Below are 22,175 nucleotides of genomic sequence, written 5' to 3'. Positions count from 1 at the left end.
ATCGATCGTTTGATCACATGATTTTTATCTACACTTCGTTAACTGCCGACGCTGTGGTTAACGCTCTTAACGGGTCCAATCTTATCATCGCCGGCTGCCGCCGTCGCCCACCATTAGCCACAAATGTCGCTTGGCTATCGTCCTGAGGTCATCGCATCGCATCTGAACTTATCTTGAACTTGGATAATAATACACTGTAACTAAGTTAACATTTGTGTCTAGAACTATATATCTATATATGGCCTTTTCTCTATACACTAAAAGAAAAAGATTAGTTTCTAAAATCAAGCCTGTTCTTTATAATGACACCACCTTAAGACGAAGTTATTAAAACTAATTGTGTTCTTCATAAAAGAACATTAATCCAAAATAATTTATATCACAATCGCAAAAAAAAAACAAGTAAGAAAGTTACAGTCGAGTGTGCTCGACTGTGAAATACCCGCTACCCATTTTGAATAAAAACAAAATATAGCGGTACTTTTTTCAAAATATACCAAAAATACTAAAAATACACCAAATGGTATATTTGTTATATCGATATAGTACCAGATTCAAAATATACCATAGACGGCATAATATACCAGATTGTCGGCCAAGGCAATTAAAACCCCTAGTAAGTTGGCGTTTTGGCCCCCACAAAAGTATTTCTTTAATAACTTCGACAATGTTTATCTGATCGCAACCAAATCATAACTACTACTGTTATTATACTCCACAATTCGCAGCTATAGCTTTAATATTACGCTTGTTATTCGATTTTTTTTAATTTCGGGGGCGAAGGGGTCGTGGCAGAAATTTGAAACAAAGTTGATCTTTGTGCAAACATAACAAATGCTGTCGAAAAAAAATTAGAGCTCTATCTCTTATAGTCTCCGAGATCCAGTGTTTCATATGGACGGACGGACAGACGGTCATGGCTAGATCGTCTCGGCTGTTGACGCTGATCAAGAATATATATACTTTATAGGGTCGGAGATGCCTCCTTCTACCTGTTACATACATTTCCTGCCGGCACAAAGTTATAATACCCTTCTACCCTATGGGTATCGGCTATAATTATACATTAAGGATTCTCGAATCATAATTTCTCTAAAGTTTTTATCTATCTTCCATTGTTCTTGTTCATAACGCTTTTGCAAACCATTTTTCGTAGTAGTCTGAGATGAGTTTATGTGTTCAATTGCTGCGCGATTCGATGCTAAGTATTTCGTATGTAGAGTTTTTCGACATATACGAATAAACAGCACAACTATAACTATAACTATAATATATAACTGAATATTTTTATGTCCACTTACCATAGGGTATCACGCCCACAGCCGCACCGGCAATAATACAGTATTTATGATTCCTTAAAAATTTGAGAACAATTTTAGATGTTATTTAAGAAAGACTTATGTTTGAAAAAAACGCATACTGGAATCGGGTCTCAGATGCTTTTACTGACAATCTGGCATACAATCAATGTTAAATTTGGAATGTAGTACTATATCATAATATCAAATATACCCTTTGGTATTTTTATAGTATTTTGCAGTACATCGGATTTGGTATATTTTAAGGACTCGCCCTCCAGCACAGGACTGGAGGTGTTTTTTTTTTGACAATTTATTCCTATTATTATTAACAGCAACATATAAATTTGAGTGATAATACTGCACTGTTTTATTCTTATTCAAAATGAATACGGAGTATGTCACAGTCGAGCACACTTGACTGTAGTTTTTTTTACTTGTTTTATCTTATTAAGATTTTTGGTATTGAAAATATTAGATTATTTTCTTTTATTAATAGAACTTGGTCTTATATCAAATGTGCTTGAAATTAGGATGTGTTTTGTAGATTAAAGATTTTTTGAAGAAAATTCTTATTAATAAATAAGAACTAAGCAATTTGTTGTTCAGTGTATATATATTCAATATATGTATATACATTAATTTATATGCTTATAAATTTGTTTTGCATTATACCCACTACCCATACTTCTAACGGTATTATAACTTAGATCCAAATACAGGTTTTGGTATATTTCAGTATTTTTTGGTATATTTTAAAAATAATACCACAGTTTTGCGTTTATTCAAAGTGATATCTCACAGTCTAGAACAACTGACTTGACTGCAAGTTTCTTACTTGTTTTATATGCATATATTGTTATCTTAATTCGTTTGCCCGTTTGTTTTTATTATTTCTGCCTCATTAATTTCAATCTCAGCTTACACTTCATTATCTAAAGTGATTCCTTTGACAAGCCAAAAATATAAATTCGAGTCAAAGGTCAACTGCTGCAATTAATAGAATTATTCGCATTAAATTCGTAAGCTGAGCATTCACATTGTAAGCGTAGGTGGGCACAACACAAAGAGGAGCCGATGGATACGATGCTCTGGAAGTGGAGAGGGAAAGGAAATGAAGGGTCTGGTCTCTCTCTCTCTCTCTCTCTCTCTCTGTCTTCTGGTTGTCAATGGCTAAACGTTGGCAGCTCTGGTCACATTTTACGCAGACTGGTCAAAGCAATTTCAAGTGGCTGCCGCCGTTGGCTAACTCGACCCGGTTGCAGCTTGTGGCAGAGTGGCAGCGTGGCAGTGGCAGTTGTGGCAGCAGCACGATGCCACCATGCCACCACACCCTGGCTAATAAACGTCAGATTTTTCCCACAGGCGCCTCCAACCGGCGCTTGCTTAAATGAGCTACGTGTCGCCGCCATCAGGTGGATGTTGCTCCACGTTTTGTTGTCTGTTGTAGCGACAACAATCTGTGGCACAAGAGGCAACACTCGAGGACAGAGCTTAGACAGAGTCAACCCTTTGATAAAAAAAAAACTACAACAAAATCCAAAATCTCTGCTCTCAAAGCTGTGTCTGGGCTCTGTGATTCTATTAGCAATTCCATTGAAATCGAGTCGCATCTCTCTTATATATGAAACCGTTATGGGGGAGAGTCGCGACTGCTGTTGTTGTTCTTGTTGTTGTTGTTGTTGTTGGAGGTAGTCAGTGGAGCCTTAAAGCATCAAAGAGCAGCGCCACTTGGCGGTCGTTCCGTGCCGTCAGAGAGTTGTGCGCTTCAGCGAAAACAGTAGCGCCGCCTTCGAAACGTCACTTGCGACAAACCAACAACAACAAGAGCAAGCAAAGGCAACAACAACAAGAACAACAACAACATCGACAGCGACAGCGAAATGCGAAAGTTCAAAGCCTAATGCGAAAAATTCGCAGAAATCTGTCATCGCCTTGTCAACGCGGCGTCATCAGCAGGAAGCTGAGACTTCTGCGAGGAGTGAGAACAAGATAGAGTTAGGTGTGTGTGTGTGTGTGTGTGTGTGTGTGTTACCCATAAGCTGCCCTCAGCCAAGTGTGGCACAGAGCTATCTCCAATTGGCGCTACACACACAAACACATAAACACACAGAGGACACATCGCATGTGCCAGACATCGCCAGACAAGCAAAAATATTGTTCCATCAAAAATCAGTGCCACGTCGGCGATCATATCAAAAGCAGCGCAAATTTCCTGCCACAGCCACAGCGATAAGCGGCAGACAATCGAGGCGTGGGAGGAACTCTCTCCCTCCCTCTCTCTCTCTCTCTTTCCCTTTTGCTCTCCCTTTCTCTGTCTGGTGGCGACAGGACGCTTCGCAGCAGCGAGCTGCAATTGAGTCGAAGCTCGAATCTGATGCCTGAATCTGCAACTCGTCTGTGACATCAACTGGCGTCTATCAAAGTGTTCAAACGAACCAAAGAAATGAAAACAAAAGTTAGTCGACTACTCGACGCGGCATTTCATTTAATACAAAAAAAAAATACTCTACTCTATACTCTATAATCTACTCTATACTCTACTCTATACTCTACTCTATACTCTACTCTATACTCTACTCTATACTCTACTCTATACTCTACTCTATACTCTACTCTATACTCTACTCTATACTCTACTCTAAACTCTACTCTATACTCTACTCTATACTCTACTCTATACTCTACTCTATACTCTACTCTATACTCTACTCCATACTCTCTATATTCTGCTCTACAGTCTACTCTTTATGAAGCTTACTTTTTTCGTACCTTGCGCCATTCTTCAACATTTCTTAAACTTTTCTAATAAATACTCTAGTTTTTTACCAATTTTATTTACTGCATTTCATATAACTATACATATAAATCTTAATTCCCTTTCTGTTATAGTTTTATAATTACATTTCTTATCTTCATTTTTTCTCTTTTATCATTTTTTATTCATATGTTATCTTTATTTTATTCTATTGAAAACTGTTGATTTCTCATCTCAATTGTCTTTCCATATTACTTTTACAATTACTTATTGCATCTAAATCTTTTTCTTTTTCAGTTTTATCAGATTTTATTTTATCTTTTTGTTAAATTCTATTTGCATTTTTTCCTTTATTACTTTATCTCTATTTTCAAATATTGATTTCTGAGCTGAAACTTTTTTCTGATATTTTATATTTTTCATTATTATCTTTATTTTTTTTAGTTGCTATTTATTTCTTATTTGTTTTTAGAGTTAATTTAGTATTTTAATTACTTGAGTTTTTTAAATAAAATAAAAAAAATATTTTTTGAAATGGAAAATATAAGATTCCCATTGAAACATAAATAGCATAAATGGTATTTTCTTCACTCTTTTAAAATTGTTTATAATTTTTTTATTCCCATTTCTCTTTATTTTATTTATCTAACGTTTTCTTAAAATCTTGCATTTTTTCTATAGCATTAAGGCTTATTTTTATTTGACTTTTCTATTTTGCTGTATTTTTCTTCACTCTGATAAAATGGTTTATATTTTTTATAATCTCATTTTTTTTTAAATTTATTTAACTTTTTTCTTATAATCTTCAATTGGATTTCTCTTTTTTTCTCTAAATATATAAAGTCTCTTCAGTCTCTCTCTCTCTCTCTCTCTTTCTCTCTCTTGCTCTCTTTCTCTCTCTTTCTCTCTCTCTCTCTCACTCTCTCTGCGTCTTATTGAAAAGCAAAGTTCATTGTGCCAAAATGTGTTTGACAAATAGAGCATGTTAAATTCGATGTCCTGGCGCATTGTCAAACTGCTTTTCTTTTCTCTGGCCAAATATGTCGAAACATATTGTCAGAATGTTGTTGTCGATTTTTTTAAAGATATTTGCTGTTTGTGAGTTGTCAATGTTGCGGCCTGTTGCATGTCATTTTGAACGTTGCTCGGCTCTATTAAACTTCAAAAGCCAAACTGGCAACTGGGCGCAGAGCATTTAACGCCAAATTCCTGCGGCGCACAAAACAAAAGGCGACAGCCAAATAGCAGGTAGCATCTAGAAACACAAGAAGATGATCAAGAAGCTGCCTCAGTTTGTTGTTTGTTGTTTTGAAGAAGAAATTGTCGCGGAGGAATGCCACAAATTGTTGTCGTTAGATTTTTGTGCGCTTAATTGCCGCAATTAGCGTGGGGCACTTTGTAGTGATGCCACGCTGCAAGTGCAAATGGTCTGGAAAATTTGTTGCAAATGTTTTAGTTTTCGTTTTCGTTTTCTTAAATGAAAGCGAAATGTGAACCCCAAAAATAAATGAATATAGCAGCAGGTATTACTGCTGGCAAATGCCGAAAATCAATTGACCAGCAAATATAGTTCACAAATGTGAAGCATTAATTAAAACGATCTAAGAAGCTCAGTTTTCAAAGCAAGATTCTTACTAATTAGCAGTTTAAAAGTGAATACACTCATGGGTGCAAATGAATAACAGACACAAAGCGAGAGATGTAAATATCACAAGTTGTTTGACAGTCTATATACTTATTTATTTAGATACCAACATGAAACACATCTTGTGAACAATCCGAAGATATTAGTAAATTTAAATATTGCTTAAATAATCTGGCACTTCCCTTGAAGTGGAAAAATAAATGTACCTTCACATTTTATAATAAAGTGTTTCTTCAGTTCAAAACAAAAAAAAAAAGGAATAAAGAAAAATACCTGCTACCCAGTATTATTTATTTAATATACCATAGTGAAGGCTTTAATTGGTATATCTGTAAACTATTACGACAGGAATCATAAAGACTCAATTAAAGCAACACTGAATGTACCAAACGAATGTACCGAAAAATACTGACATATACTAAAGCCTGTATTTGATAAATCGACATACTATTGCTTTCAAAATATTCCAAAAAGTAAAAATATACTACATTTTCAGGAATCTCAAACGCAGAAATGATATGAAGGCTGTATTAGGTCAATCGATATATTATACGTATACAATATACCATAAACTACAAAATATACCAGACATCTAGGCATAATAAATACTGAATAAAAATAATACAGTTGAGTATTTTTTAAATATACCAAATTAATATACCGAAAAATACTAAAGTACAGTTGAGACTATACTTCGATATACCATTACTTTTGAAATACGGTGCAAAATATACCAGATATCCAGGCATCATAAGTACTGAATAGAAGCAATGCAGTGCAGTATTTTTCTTAAAATATACCAAATTAATATACCGAGAAATACTACAAAAATAATTGAAACTTATTATGATATACTAGCATCATAAATACTGAACAAAAGTAATACAGTGCAGTATTTTTCTTTAAATATACCAAATTAATATACCGAAAAATACTACAAAAAAATTAAGACTTTATTTTATACTATATACTATTACTTTCGAAATATACCATAAGGTGCAAAATATACCAAGTTTTGAGGAATCATAAAACACAGTTGCTATAATTGTATGTACCAAAAATGGTTCAAGTATTTTAACGAACTAAATGCACTCATTACAAACATCTGAATGAATGAATGCAAGCAATATGCCATAAATGAATACTTTTATGTTATACATACTTTATACAGTTATCGATATTGCACAACAAATGTTCTTTTTTTATTGCCGCCGCATCAAATGAATGAAATGAATGCATTCGCTCTTTACTTCCGCCTCAGTGGCGCATGATATGTATGAGTGTGTGTTAGTGTGTGTTGGCTTCAGTGGAGATTCAGAGAGGCAAAATGAAAGCGCAGCCTCGCACAATTCACACGAGTGCCAAATGATTTGAGCCCAGAGAAACCGTTCGCTGCCAACTGATGCTGTCAATAAAATTTGCGTCTGGTGCTGATTTGGTCTCGGCCCAAAAACAAAAAAAAAACGTAAAACAGAATCTGATGGTGGGAAGAGAAGGGAAGGGAAGAGAGCAGAGGCAGGATGCAGGAGGCACTGAGGTGCGCCTGTCGTGGCTGATCAAAATCAATGCGCCATGGAATTGCGAATCAATTGCGGGTCGCAGGCCCCCAAAAAAAGAAAAACGAAATCAACAGCGGAGGGCAACTTGCAACGCGCAGCCAGCAACTTGCAACTTGCAACTTGCAACAGCAACAGTCAACGTCCGTCGCCAGTCGCCAGTCGCCAGTCGCCGGTCGTCAGTGAGCAGTCGACAGTCCGTTTGGCAGTTGGCAGTTGCTGAGTTGCCTGATGTTAAACAGTCGTCGATCAAAGACAAAATCCCGGCACGCCACAGATCCGGCCACAGATCCTGTGTGACGAAGACAATGCTCAGCTCAGCTCAGTTCGGGAGATGAGAATGAGCTAGAGAATCGAGGGAGAATTGAAGGAGAAGAAGAAGAAGAAGCAGAAGACTGAAGGAGACTAAAAGATCCCCCGATGAAGACGACGTTTTGCTTTTTTGGCGACACTGACAAGCCGCTTGACAGCAGCGAATACAAATACAAATACGACTGCGACTGCGACTGTGAATGTGAATGCTCGAGTGTATGAATGTATTCAAATCGGAGCCACCGAGCAACGCAGAGATCAGCGACAGGCGATTGTTGCTGCTTTGTTGTTGTTGTTGGATCGCAAGCTGCCGCCGCCGCCGCTCTGCTGTTGCCTCACGTTTCTCGTCGTGGCGCTTGCAACTTGATCGATGAATGGGCATTCGCTTGGTTAACTGGTTGGCTGGCTGGCTGACTGGCCCAGGGACACGCGGCGCCGCTGCCGTTGCGAATTCAAGCGCCGCTTTTGAGTTGGGCTCACACAATGCTCCCGACTCGGGGTCCAAAACACAAAATCCTCGCCTTTGCCTTCGTCTTCGTCTTCTTCCACATCGAAGTCACTGAATCGATCTCGAGTCTGGTCTCGTTTCGTTTCGTTTCATTTCTTTTCGTTTCCAAATTCTTTTTTTTTGTCTTTTAGTTCTTCATCTTATTTGGTTGCTCTGGTTAAGCGGAGATTAAGCTGTCCCAACTGCACTTATCCTCTACCTTTCATTTCAGTTTGTTCAACAGGTGTTTGTTAGACAATTCTATTAGTGGAAACTCTTTGATTAGCGCAGCTTAGTTAAGCCAGAAAATGTGAAGTATGGAATATTCGAAAAGCTATTCAGAGTTACACTAAATCATTGTATATTTTATTTTACGAAGGAATATATTTATTTATCATTTATTCAGAGTTACACAATATACTTTTGTATCAAACAATATTTTATATTATTCAGAGTTATACATTTATAATATATTTATATTTATATTTTATTCATTTATTTATAAATTTCGATACAATATATGATTTCATCAAACAATATGAAATTTTCATCAATTTTTTTTTTTGTACTTTTGAGAATTAAATTTATTTATTATACTCGATATACGTATAACATGACATCAATCAACATGAAATTTTTATCATTATATGTTTTTATTTTAGTATGAAATTGATTTATTATATTTATTTATTTATTATATTGGATATAGAATGACATCAACTAATAAGCAATTATTTTTTCTTTCATTTCAGAAAAGAATTTCCAATTTCCTAACATCATTAAGGTAAGCTGCCTAAATTTTGTATGAAAAGCTATTCTATTGAAAAAGATGAGTCATTGAATATTGGAAAAGTTATGTGTACTTTGTATTACTAAAGAATTGTTGATCCAAATCATATTTTTTGTGTTATAATTGTAGCTAAGAAGTAGATTCTTATAGCCAATTTATACATAGGAATTCAGACTAACAAAACATATTCAAGTATTCGATGTCTGTATTAGATTTTTGTTTATAAAAGATTGCCTCGTTTTATAATACGGAAAATGAAATCTTTTATTGTATGGTATATTTATAAAAGGTTAGAATGATTTTTTCTAACAACTACAGAGGCCCTTAGCTGTATTGACTAGTTTTATTATCAGATAAATTTAGTTTTCTTTGACAAGAAACTGAATATGTTAAGTGGTGCAACAAAATCCAATAACAATTAAAATGATATCTAAAAAAAAGTATTTGATGAGTAAAATATGAGATATGCATTAAAAAATTACAAAAAGGATACAAAAATGTCCAAAAGTCAAGAAAAGTAAAGTGCTTAAGAGATGACATAAATATCTTAATGAAATTTTATGGTTAAAGAAATGATTATATTTTTACAAATTTTTCCTAAAATGTTCTCATTAGAAGGCAATAACAAGTTGTAATTTATGCTGTATGGAAACATATGTAAACAAAATGTGAAATTAATTAATAGAAGCTAAACAAAACTGAGGCAAATGTGCAACTGCTTAGAAGACAATAAAATGAAATGAGAGAAAGAATGAAAAAAACGAAAAAAAAAACAAAAAAAAGGGTTAAAGCTGGTGAAAAATTGATAGACAGAGGCTAAACGGCCCAAGGGATAATATCATATCATTATGATATGCGTTTAAGCCTGATAACATTTAATTAAGCTGATGGTAATCTACGCGTAGCTAAATGATATTGCTGTCATAATTAAGGCGAGCGAAGGAGTGGAGAGTATAGAGAGAGAGAGACGTAGAGAAGAGCTGATGAAATGAATGAGTGAGAATTGAGTGCAGCGCATTACAGTTTGATGGTTGGCTTAAACCCTTTTTTGTTGTCTTCTTTTGTTGTTGTTGTTGTTGTTGTTGTTTTCTGGGGTCCAAATGAAATGCAAGGCATAGTCATGTCCACTTTGTTTGCCTCCAAATGACAGCTGATTGCTCTCGGTCGCGCCGCCGCAGCTTGCCACAGGAATCGCGAGTTGGGGTCTTTGCTACGTTTTTTTTTTTCAGTTTCGGTTTCGGTTTCGAGGTACGAGGAAAAGGTTCTCAGGTTCAGGTTGTGTACGCCGGCGCCTTTAATTGGCATTTGAATGATGTGCACACGCCGCTTCCACTGAGAGAGAGGGAGAGAGAGAGAGAGAGCGAGAGCGTTCTCGCTTATCACATTTTGGTGAGAGCGCGCGTTGTGCTTATCAAACTTGTCGATCGGCTGCAGCCACAACAGCGACTGCGACTGCGGCGACTGAGCGCTTATCTGATGCTCGTTTTGGATAAACGCATCATTATTACTGTCGCCGAAGCAGCCGAATAAACCGAAGGGTTAAAGCAACAGCAGCAGCAGCAGCGGAACAGTCGGTGGTCTGTTCTCCCGCCTGTTCACCCGCCTGCTGCTGCTGCTGCTGCTGCTGTTTGCTTGTTGTCATTATCAAGCGATCTCAATCGCTGCTAATTAATTTCTAGGCTATTTAAGTTAATTTACATACTAAACAAATGCTCGACTTCGAAGCAGCTGCGCTCAGCTCTCAGCTCTCTGCTCTGTTGTGCGTAGGCGTCGACGTCGACGTCGACGTCAACGTTGATGATCACACTGTTGTTGTTGTTGTGGCTGCTGCTGTTGACGTTGACAGTTGTCAGTTTGCTGCGACTGCGCTTAATTTTCGTTAATTAAAGCAAATGTCTGCTCAAGGCTATGTTGCACTGTGTGCTCTGTGAGCAGGGGAGAGAGAGCAACTCAAGTGGAAGGCTGACCCCCTGCCCCTGCCCCTGCTCCTGCCTCCTTCCACTGCCCCCTTCTACACTTCCATCGCTGTGTTGTGTGTGGGCGGAAAAGCGTTGCAATTGACGGCAACAACAACGCGAGACATTTGATTTCCGTGTCATTAAACAGGCGCAGCAGCCACCCAAATGTTTCGCTTCAGTTTTACTTTTTCACAATGGCAACGACAGCGACAACGACAGCAAAAACAATTACAACTACAACTACAACTACAACTACAACTACAACTACAACTACAACTACAACTACAACTACAACTACAACTACAACTACAACTACAACTACAACTACAACTACAACTACAACTACAACTACAACTACAACTACAACTACAACTACAACTACAACTACAACTACAACTACAACTACAACTACAACTACAACTACAACTACAACTACAACTACAACTACAACAGCAGTCACTATTCTACAAATTGTACTTTATCATACATATACTTATATTTCTTCTACAACTATGTATTTATATCATTTCTTTTACCCAATTAACAATCAACAATTACAATTTTTAAAACTAAACTAAATACAATATAAAATACAATTTCAGTATTTTCTTTATTATGAAGTTAATTCAATTTGGAATTCTTTTTATAATGAGGATTCAGAAATGATTATTTTTATACTCGTTAAAAGGTTATTATAACATTATGTCACCTTGATATCAGAGGCTATAAAATATAGAGATATAATTTTGTTTCAAATCAAGTTTGTTTCAAATTTTTGCCACTCCCAGCTAGAGTCGCAATTTTTGGTACATACAATAATAACTACAGTTTTTATGAGTCCTGAAAATTTGGTTGCGATCATATAAAATGTTGAAGTTATTTAAGAAATTCTTTTGTATGGGCAAAACCGCCTACTTACTAGAGGTCTTGTTGCTTTGGCTAACAATCTGGTATATTTTGGACTTTATGGTATATTTTGAATGTAATACCACATAAAAATGTCAAATATACAATTTGACAAGTGTTTGCTATTTTTTAATAATTTGTTTTGGTAAATTTTGAGAATATTACCGCAATATTATGATGTTACTCAAAATGGGTAGCGGGTGTCTCACAGTCGAGCACACTCTATGGTACTCTATGGTATAGAATACCATATATTTAGAATGTAGAACTATATAAATATACTAAATATACACTTTGCGATATTTTAGTATTTTTGTGGTATAATAATTTGGTATATTTTAGGCATAATACCGTACTGTTTTGCTTCGAGCACATGCGACTGTAGTTTTCGCATTTTTTTTATACAAATTGGAAATAAATTGGCATTGTCGCTTAGGAATTTTTTGAGCATGTAACGTATATATATGATAAGGTATAGATATCTGAAGCATTGAAAATACAAATTAATCGTGCTCTCGTTCTTTGTTTATTTCATTCCTTACAAAACTTTGTTATAAATTAAATAATGCAAATAAATCAAAAATAAATTTTTGGGGTCTCTCAGACTTTTCATTTAAATTTAGCACGATTTCTGTGTGCTTTTAAAGAGAATTATAATTTATTCTTCAAATCGAAATTAACAAAGAAATACGTTTTTAATTTATTCTTAATTATTTTGAAGTTTTATTTATTTAATTTAAGTGCACAAAGTGAAAAAATGTGCTTGAGATAAATTTCCAAATTTAAAATAGGAAAATGTATTTGTAGTGAATTGAAATGTACATTTGAGTATAAATTTGTGTACATCCATCAATCGAGTGGCATAAAATGAGACGCCAAATCACTTTGGCCACATTCTTCAGATTGAACTGTGACTAGTCGAAAAGTTCACAAGTTCACAAAGTTACAACAATTGTTGCCGACATTTGCATACGATGTACGCCAGCACTTTGCCCCATCAAAGTGAGTGTGTGTGTGTGTGTGTGTGGCAGACACAAAGTAGTTGCCACACCGAAAAACTAATTCGATCGTATCTAATAGACTGTGTGTCTGGCAAAATGGCTTGAAAGATTCGGTAAATTGAGGGGGGCGAGAGGGAAAAATGTTATACGTTATTCGATTGTGTCGCAGTTCGTTCTTCTTATGCGAGACGTTTGCGATAAAAACTTAATAAATAAATTGACTTTATGGTTATGGCGCGACGCGCTGAGATACACTCGAAGACATTGAGATACATTCTAGAGAGAGAAAGAGAGAGAGTGTATGTGTGTGTGTGTGTGTGTGTGTTTGTCTGCTCATCCTCGTCCTGACGCAGTTGTCCCTTTTGTGTTTGCCACAAATAAAACCATAAATAAAACGCAAACGGCGGCCCAGGCGCAAAATGTATTCATGAGTAATTGTCACGCGGGCTGGGAAAAAAAGTACACATATATGAAGGGGTGGTGAGGAGAGGAAAGCGGAGTGGGGGGGTGGGTAGATGCCACTGCCCATGGTGAAGTGCTTTTGGGCTGATTTTTATTTGCCGTTGTCATTGTCATTGTCATTGCCGCCGCCCTGGACTCTCTCTCTCTCTCTCTCTCTCTAGGCTTTTGGCTGATTTTGATGGGTGGATTTCGGGTGACTTTGGCGGTGACGGTGGCGGTGGCGGACGGAAGCTATCGGCTGAGCGGAAGCAACGGCTGCAGTTGGCGTTGCGCCACGTGATCGGAAGGAAGCGCAACTTGCGAATTGATACATCCGATGCAGACACACACACACACACACATACACACACAAGCACATCACAGCATCAGCAACAGCAGCAACATCATCAGCGGCAGCAACAACATCAGATACATTTGCCCAAAAGATGAAAAGATACTTTTGGATACTCATCAAATTGTCAGCGCTCTGAAGCTGACGCTGACTTTTCACAATTTCATTTTTGGGTTTCTTTTCTTTTTTTTGGTTAAGTACTTTACCCTGTAGAGTTGCCACCCCACGCGCAGCTGCTGACAGCACTTTGGACAAATTAGCACAGTTTGAAAGCTAAGCGACACAGTTGCAAAAACACTGATTGTGTTGTTGTAATTGTTTGTTGATTGCTTAAACACCTGATAAAGATTTTTATTATTATAACTTTCATTGCATTGCTTTGTTGTTATTATATATAGTTTTTATACACGATTTTTAATTCACAGAATAACTACTATATATTTTTAAGATTTCGAAGAATTTGGTTGCGATCAGATAAAAATTTTAGAAGTTATTTAAGAAATACTTTTGTATTTGCAAAACTTACTCACTATAAGTCTTAGTTGTTTTGGTTTTTTGATTATCATCTGGTATATTTTACATTCTATGGTATATTTTGAATTTTGAACTATTTAAATATACTGAATATATAATTTAGTATATTTTCTAGTATTTTTGCGGCATACTCATTTGGTAATTGAGTAATTCTCTAGCGGAATTTGTCGCTAGCAGAATTTGTCACCACTTACAGTGAAAAACACATAAACTGCAACAATTTCTAAAATAAGTAAAGGTTATTCTTAAAGTTCAGGATTAGCACTATATTTAGAGCTTAGTTTGATTTTAGAAACTTTTGCTGTTGTACGAGAATATATGTATATAAATTCGTTCGTTTTTTTGGTTTGTTCATTTTTACAATTATCTTAAAATAGAAAAATAATTCCGAAATCATTCTTTGTTCTAATTAAAGTGCAAATCACAAGCTATAAGATTGATCATTACTCAAAATACAAATATGTTTTGGTTTATGTTTTTTCTCTATAGATAGTGTCACTCGTGATAGAATTAGTCATATTTTAAAATTAATACCGCACTGTTATGCTTTTATTTAAAATGAGTAGCATATATTTCACAGTGGAGCACACTCGCATCTTTCTTACTAGTTTGTATTGTACTAAGTTAGTTAATGCTCATCTCATTTTATGGGTACTAATTGTAATTTCCCAATATCTAAAGCTTCCCTTTTGGAATTCATTTGCATCTAACAGATTTTCTCAGTATTTTTCTTATCTTGAAGCCAATATTTATTTGATAGTTTTTTAATATTGTAATAAAATCATTTGTCTTGGCTGTACTATTATTTTATAGTCCCAATTTTCAAATATGTATAACATTTAAAATATTATACTCTACTTTATTTTAAACTACTCCCTCCGCCTTGCATTTGCATTTATTGCCATGTTAACATAAGACTTTTTATTGATTACGTTTATTACATATGCATCAAAAACCTACAAATTTCTATTGTTTTTCGACATTTTGTAATCGATTTGTGGTTGCAATTTGCATATGATAAAAAAACACGAGTAGCATACAAATTAGCACAGTTTGAAGGCCACTGCTTGCTTGCTACAGTTGAAGCAGCATTGGTCAGCGCATTGTTGCTGCACGTTTTGCTTATTTTATGAGTGTGTGTGTGAGTGTATGTGTGTGTTGTGCTCCTCTCTTATTTAACGTATTTATTTTTTATTTTTAAAACGAAAAGCGAAAAAGAACAAAACAAAAAAATACAAAAAAATTGTTTGACTGGCGCCACTTGAATAACTTGACGACGACGTCGTCGTCGTCGTTGTTGTTGTTGTTGTTGTTGCAGCTTGGAGCTTGGAGCCTGGGTCTCCGATGCATTGACTGTTTTGTTGTCTCAAAATAAAGACGATCCAATCCGAAAAAATCGAACGAGTGCACACTTAAATGCAAAAGGACATGAAAAGAACACGACTTAAGGATTGCGCCTCCTCAGTATATTTTCTTTATTCTTTTGCTGGCTGTGGCTGCCAACGCGCTTTTGTTTTACTGCATTGTTGTTGTTGCTGTTGTTGTTGTTGTTTGGGGCAGCCGCCGCCGCCGTCGCTTGTCGTTTGATCAGAAGCCGCCGCCACAAAGCTCGCTTCGTTGTGTCCAAGACTCTGCACAAGTTATGCGCGAGAGCAATCCTTCTCCCTCTCTCTCTCTCTTTTACTCGCTCTCTCTCTCTCTCTCTCACTGGTATCCGTGTCCACATGGGGGCAGCAGCAGCAGCATCGACGGCGGCGGCTACTTGAGGCGCCACCAGGCGGCGGCGTCGGCAATGTCTATAACACAGTGAACAACAACTACACCAAAAACGAACAAAATGCTTCAACGTCGTTTATTTTGTTTTTTTTGCTTTTTGGGCTTTTGCTTTCGCGATTTTTCGCTGTGGCGCTAAGCAGCCAACAGGCCAATTGGCGTCAGCCTTCATACCTTAAGCCTACACACACACACATGCAGTACACACACTCGCACACACACACTTTCTGTGGTGCAGTAAATCAAGCAGCCGCCAAGCAGCAGCAGCAGCAGCAGCAAAAAACCTATTCGGTGGTCTCCACACACAAAACTGGCGGCATTTTTCTTGTTTTCATTTTAGGCAATTTATTATATTCATTTTTTCCATTTTTTTGCTCGTCGTTTTTTGCGATTATTATTATGTTTTATTAGCCCAGCATGCGTGTTTGTGCTGCAATGTGTTCGCTTGTGTGTTTGTGGGTGGCAACTGCTTTCAAAACTGTCAAGCCAAGCATGCCAAACTGTAAGTGTCAAGTTAATGTGGAAATGGCTGCTTAAGCTGTTGATTGCTAGGCATTTAAGTTACTATTAATACAATATTAAGAAGCTAACTTAATCATATTTATGTGTTGGAATACATATTCAATATTTAAATATAGATTAATGATTTCTCGCAATTGATATTTACTTAAAAGTAAACAGTTATCTCTAAAGTTAGCTAGTGTTGTAATCTGACAGTGAGTGACAGCAATAAAGAAAAACGTATAAATCTGAAGTGACAAAGTGTTTACTTAAATATATTCAATATAATACATTTTACTTCTCTTTCAATACCAGCAATTAATAACTTTTAATCATATTTATTTATTAGGTAAGCAGTTCTTAATTTATGTACAATTTGACAAGTTTGTGTGGATTTTGAATACATAAGCAAATGAATAATGAAAGTAAAGAGAAATCAGTTAAAGCACATTTTATATTTTATTCACACTCAAATACGAAGAAAACAAGTAAATGTTGGAACGAAAAGAACACGTTATAAAATATTTTCTAAGGAAGAACAAAAGAATCTAAATTCTCGGCGCAAACTTTAAATCTGTTTTTCAATAACTTCTTTTTATTGTACCCGCTTTCTATGGGGGCGAAGAGTATTATAAATTTGTGACTCCAGGAAATGTAACAGGCAGAAGGAGACATCTTCGACCCTATAAAATATATATTCCTGATCAGCGTCAGCAGACGAAATGTCTGTCCAGCTGTCTGTCTTAGCTGCTTTGGCTGTCAGTCTGGTATATTTTTGACCTCTGTGGTATATTTCGATTGCAGTATATTTTTAGAATAATACCACAAATGTGTTTTTTTAATTTCACAAGTGTGTGTGGATTTACAATCTACAATCAGAGGAATAATGTATCTAAATTCAAATAGGTTCAAGCACATTTAATACGAAGATGAAAATAAAAAGAACATAATAAAATGGGATTTCTGAGAAAAAAAAGTAAGAAACGAAACTCTTACCGCATGCTTTGTATCTATAATTCAATAATTTTCGTTATTTATATCGCATTTTACATTTACTGAAAATATTGTTACGCTTTAATACTTAAAGAAGTAAGAAAGTTGTGTGAATAAAGCAAAACAGTCCTAAAATATACCAAATTGATATACTGCAAAGTACTGAAATATGCTAAAGGCTATGTTTATGGTATATTAATGTACTAAAATGATGCGATATAGTGCAAAATATTTTAAATTGGCAGCCAAAGCTCTCGCTCTACTCATTGTAAAATGAATTTGTATTTGATGTTATAAAACAATGAATAAATAAATGAAAGAAGTTGTCAAAGCAGTTTGATATTTTAATTTCGGTAATTCTAAAGCAAATTTATGATATTTATAAAGATATATTTTATAGTACAAGTATTTTGATGAATAATTCGATGTTTATGCAGAATACTAAATCAATCTTTTGGATTACAAACTTTAAAAGCAAATAAATAATTTCAATTTGACAAATGAAATTTTGAAAATAACAGAGAATTTTGATGAATAATTCGACTTTTATATAGAATACTAAAACTGTTTTTTGGAAAAAGAAGCTATTACAAACTTAAAGTTGTGAACAATTTCAATTTTGCAAATAAAAAGGAAAAGTAGGAAAAATCTCTGGGAATTCATTTAAAACTAATTTCAATGAAATTGAAAGTTATTCGTTATTTTGAAATTATAAAATTTTAATGCGATTTGTATTATTCAATAATAAGAAGGAACGATAAAACTTGCATCGTGAAAATGCAGAAGAATATTCATTAAGCAGATCACGTAACTTTGTCACGCCCTTTTGCAGTGCTGCTCAAACTGTGGCACTCCATTTTGAGCACTTTGTACAGCAGCAGCTGCTGCTGCTGGTAAAAACTGTGCGTCAATTGCCGCCAGGTTGCAATTAGCCGCCTTCGCATAGAGGAGCTAGACTGAAGAAGCTAAAGCTCTACAGCTAAGCTGAGAGGGGAAGCTTAAGTCAAAGCCCAGAATCAGGTCAAGTGCTGCTCCAAGGCGCAGGCCAAAAAGTGGTTGAAGATGCAGTAGCAGCAGCAAGTGTGCCCATTAGGCAATGACAACAACAGCAGCAGCATCAAGTTGTAACAACAACAACAAGAATGACAAACAAGCATGACTTGGCTGAAAAGTTTGACAGGCGTTGTTGTTTGGTCGAAAGCAGAAGGCAACAAGAGGAATGATAAAGCAACGCCCACTTTTGGTTGCAGCAACAGCAGCAGCATGACAATGCCACGAGCGAGGAGGTGAATGGAGGGGGGGGCAAAAGGGGGCTGAAGGCAGAAGGAGTTTGCCTCTCTTTGCCTGCAGCTTGAAGCACGGAGCCTCGTCACATGTTTACATTCAATTAGAAGTTGCCTGCCCTCTTCCACTTCTGCTTCTTCTTCTCCAACTGCTTCATTTTCTTTTCTTTTCGTTTTTTTTTTGTTTTTTGGTGCTGCAGCAAAGCCTTTGGCTTGTTTGCCACCAACAGCAACAGCAACAGCAGCTGAAAACTGGAGCAGCTGCTGCCACTGGCCACACTCCACTTTAACTCGATCCACGTTGCCAACAACTCCAGTGGGTGGCCAAGTGCAATGAACCGCCAATTAAGATATTAGCCGAGTGACAGAGATGCAGCAAGACATTCGAGAGAGACAGAGAAACCAACAGTGAGAGCTTGCGAGGCGAGAGATCACCAAAGGCTCCAAAGTGAAGGGGGAAGAAAGCCAGAAAATTGACCAAGAGAATAAAATGGCAGTAGAGAAAGGCAAATGAATCGAGAAGAGAGAGAGAGAAGTTAAGAGAGAAGCAGACCAGATGGTTCAGTTATTTATTTATTAATTAAGTTAAATAACACTGTATAAGAATAATATATTTAAGAAAATGACAGAAGAAAAGCAAAAAAGGCGCGTGAATTGAGAAGAGAGAAAGAGAAGTGTATAAAGAAGCTTAAAAAATAGATTAGATATTTATTTATTAAATAAGCTAAATAATATTATACCATAATAAGGAAAAGGTAGAGGAGAATATATGTAGATAGAGAGAGAGAGAGAGAGAGAGAGAGAGAGAGAGAGAGAGACAGAGAGAAAAAGAGAGAAGTTAATAGAGAAAAAGTCCAGATGATTCCAGATGGCTATTGATTCAGTTAAATAATATTAAAAAGCCATGAAAATATATTTAAGAAAATTAATAGAGAATATTAAATATTATATAGAGAATTCGTTAGGAATTAGTTATTTATTTAACAACTAAGACAAACGACTTATATCCCAACTAAGAATAGTTTACAGATTATATTAAAATGAATAAAAGTGTGTATACGATTAGTGCAAAAAAATATAGATTAAAAAGATGTGAGGAAAGGAAAACGAAAAGAAAGAGTAAAAGAGAAGAGAAAAACATCCAAACTAACTAAAAGAAAACTACAATAAAAAAGTACTAAATGGAAAAAAATTGTATGCCAGCTAAATATGAAATAATCTACAAGGATAACATGTGAATAAAATTGTAAAAGTTTATTATTAAATTAAGAAAAATAAGAATTTTAGTATGATAAATGTTAAATACAATAATTTGAGAGTGGAGAAAAATTTAACAAAATGCAGAATGAAGAATACAAATGAAAATAAATATAAATAATATAAAGAATAAATAAACATATATAACTTAAAGAAAATTAGAAACAAAAATTGAATCCATATAAAATTATATTAGAAAAATAAGAAAGTAGAAAAATATCAAAGAAGCTAATATGTAGAAGTATAGAAAAACGAAATAATTTTGCATTAGGCTACAGACAATGAAAAAATTAAGAACTAACAAGAACTAAGAAAGAAAAATATAGAGAATATACATCTTATTATAGAATAATAATAATATTATTATTATATATTTTAGTGGCGAAGAATTGCATTAGAATGGAAATGCAGAAAAACACGAACGAAGTAATGATAAAAACAAATAGGAAGGCTGCATTTGAGTACATTTTAAATAAGATAAAAAAAAGCGTGGTATTATTCTAAAAATATACCGAATAAATATACTATAAAAATACCGAATGCCGTAGTTGGTATATTGACAGAGTGATACATTAAAAACATACTAAAATATACCAAATGCTGTACTTGGTATATTGTCATAAACATAAATGAAGTGAGCGTTTTTTTGCCATACAAAAGTATAAATAAGAAGACTCAAAGTGAAAAAAAGGACTAAAAAAAAGTGAAGATGTGCATAATTGCAGATTAAGATGGAAGTAATAAAGAAAATCAATTAGATGGACATCAAGAGGGCGGCAAAAGAGTTACAAGGACAAAAAGAGCAAGCAATTAGAAAACATAATTCGGGAGGAAATGGCGCCAAGGAGTTGACGAAATTCAAAAACAGGTGGATAGAATAGCCAGGTGAGCTGATTGAGATCCAAATAGAGAGGAGTGACTGGCAATCGAATGCAATTTAGTCGACACTCATTCATTAACTCTGCAAGGCGTAATTCGCATTACTTTTTTAGTTGTTGTTTGTTTGTTTATTCTGTGTAAGTTGAATTGCATTCAATTTGGTTAGAAGCCACTCTCAAAAGTCAAAAGCAGATGATCATCGACCCCTTCCCGCCTCCCCTTTTTGGTGGCCACCCCTTGGATGACGCCGTCGCGTCCGTTTTTGCTGATGAGATCTGTGTAAGTGCCTCCTCGCTGGTTGGTTGCTTCGACTCCAACTCTAACTTCAACTTCAACTTCAACTTGGACTTGGACTCTCTTCTCTCTGCGCTGACCGTTGAAAAGTAAAACGTCCAAGACACGAACCACGCCAAAATCGATATGACTCGATTAACGTGGTTTGGACCACGCCGTCGTCGTTATTCCTCTTGTTATTCCTCTTGTTGTTCTTATTGTTGTTGTTGTTGTTGTTATTGTGGTTGTTGTTGCCGGCGTCTACGGCGTCGACGTCGTCGGTGGTGCTATTGATGGCCTGTTGCCTGTTGCCTGCTCAAAAAGCAGTCTTCTTGGTGGCGCTACGTCGCCAACGAGGGTCGCTTCAATTGTTTTAGTTTACCTGCAACTTGATAGACTTTTTCATACGAAAGAATTGATTCATATTGATTTCTGCTGCTTTTAGTGCTCTTCTCTATAACACTCTCTTTTTAGATTAACAAACATCTTAAATGAATACATTTTTTACTTTTTGGTAATCACAAAACATTTATTTTTTATTTACTTTATTGATTTATTTTTCTGTTTTTCCTAAGGCCTCTATTAACACAAACGTAAGCTAAATATAATGTGCTTCTTTAAATATTTAACTTAATCCAAAAAGGAATAACATTTATTTTTCTCACGCTTATCAGCAGGATGTAGTGTTTTGATAATTGTTGAAGTTAACATAAAAAAACAGCTTCCTTTCTTGTGCTTTATCTATCTATAATCAATTATTATTATTATCTATCTATCTATCTATCTATTTGTTTTTATTTTATTATTCCTAATAATTACAAATTTGTCACTACTACAGTTAGTTACTAAGTTATATTTCTTCTCTTCTTCATAACATTTAAATGCAAATATAATTATGATGTTAAAGATATTAACTCTCCATAATTTATGTATAAAAAATTCTCTTTCGAAAGTGTCGCGTGCGAAAAAACATACATCAAAACATTTTTTTATTTTGAGTAATGATGAATTCTAAATTCACTTTAATTAGAGTTAAGAATGATTTTGGAATTATTCTTCTGTTTTATGATAAGTGCAAAAAAGATCGAATTCGTTGCCAACCAAAAAATTAACGAATTTGTAAATTTTATCGTAAAACCGAAAACGTTCCTAAAATCAATTTTAGCTCTAAATGTAGA

General features: G+C 35.2%; 1 protein-coding gene across 1 annotated transcript in view; it reads right to left on the bottom strand.

Moving 5' to 3' along the window:
• Positions 1-1,401, bottom strand: part of LOC133848239 (optomotor-blind protein) — a 146,295-nt gene extending 144,894 nt beyond the window's left edge. The window contains exon 1 of the mRNA XM_062283728.1: positions 1,302-1,401. The gene's annotated coding sequence lies outside the window, so the exon portion shown is untranslated. The remainder of the gene's footprint in view (positions 1-1,301) is intronic.
• Positions 1,402-22,175: the final 20,774 nt, after the last annotated feature.

This window comes from Drosophila sulfurigaster, chromosome X (genome assembly GCF_023558435.1).
Source record: "Drosophila sulfurigaster albostrigata strain 15112-1811.04 chromosome X, ASM2355843v2, whole genome shotgun sequence".
Lineage (NCBI taxonomy): Eukaryota > Metazoa > Arthropoda > Insecta > Diptera > Drosophilidae > Drosophila > Drosophila sulfurigaster.
This window is presented reverse-complemented; position numbering and strand designations above follow the sequence as displayed.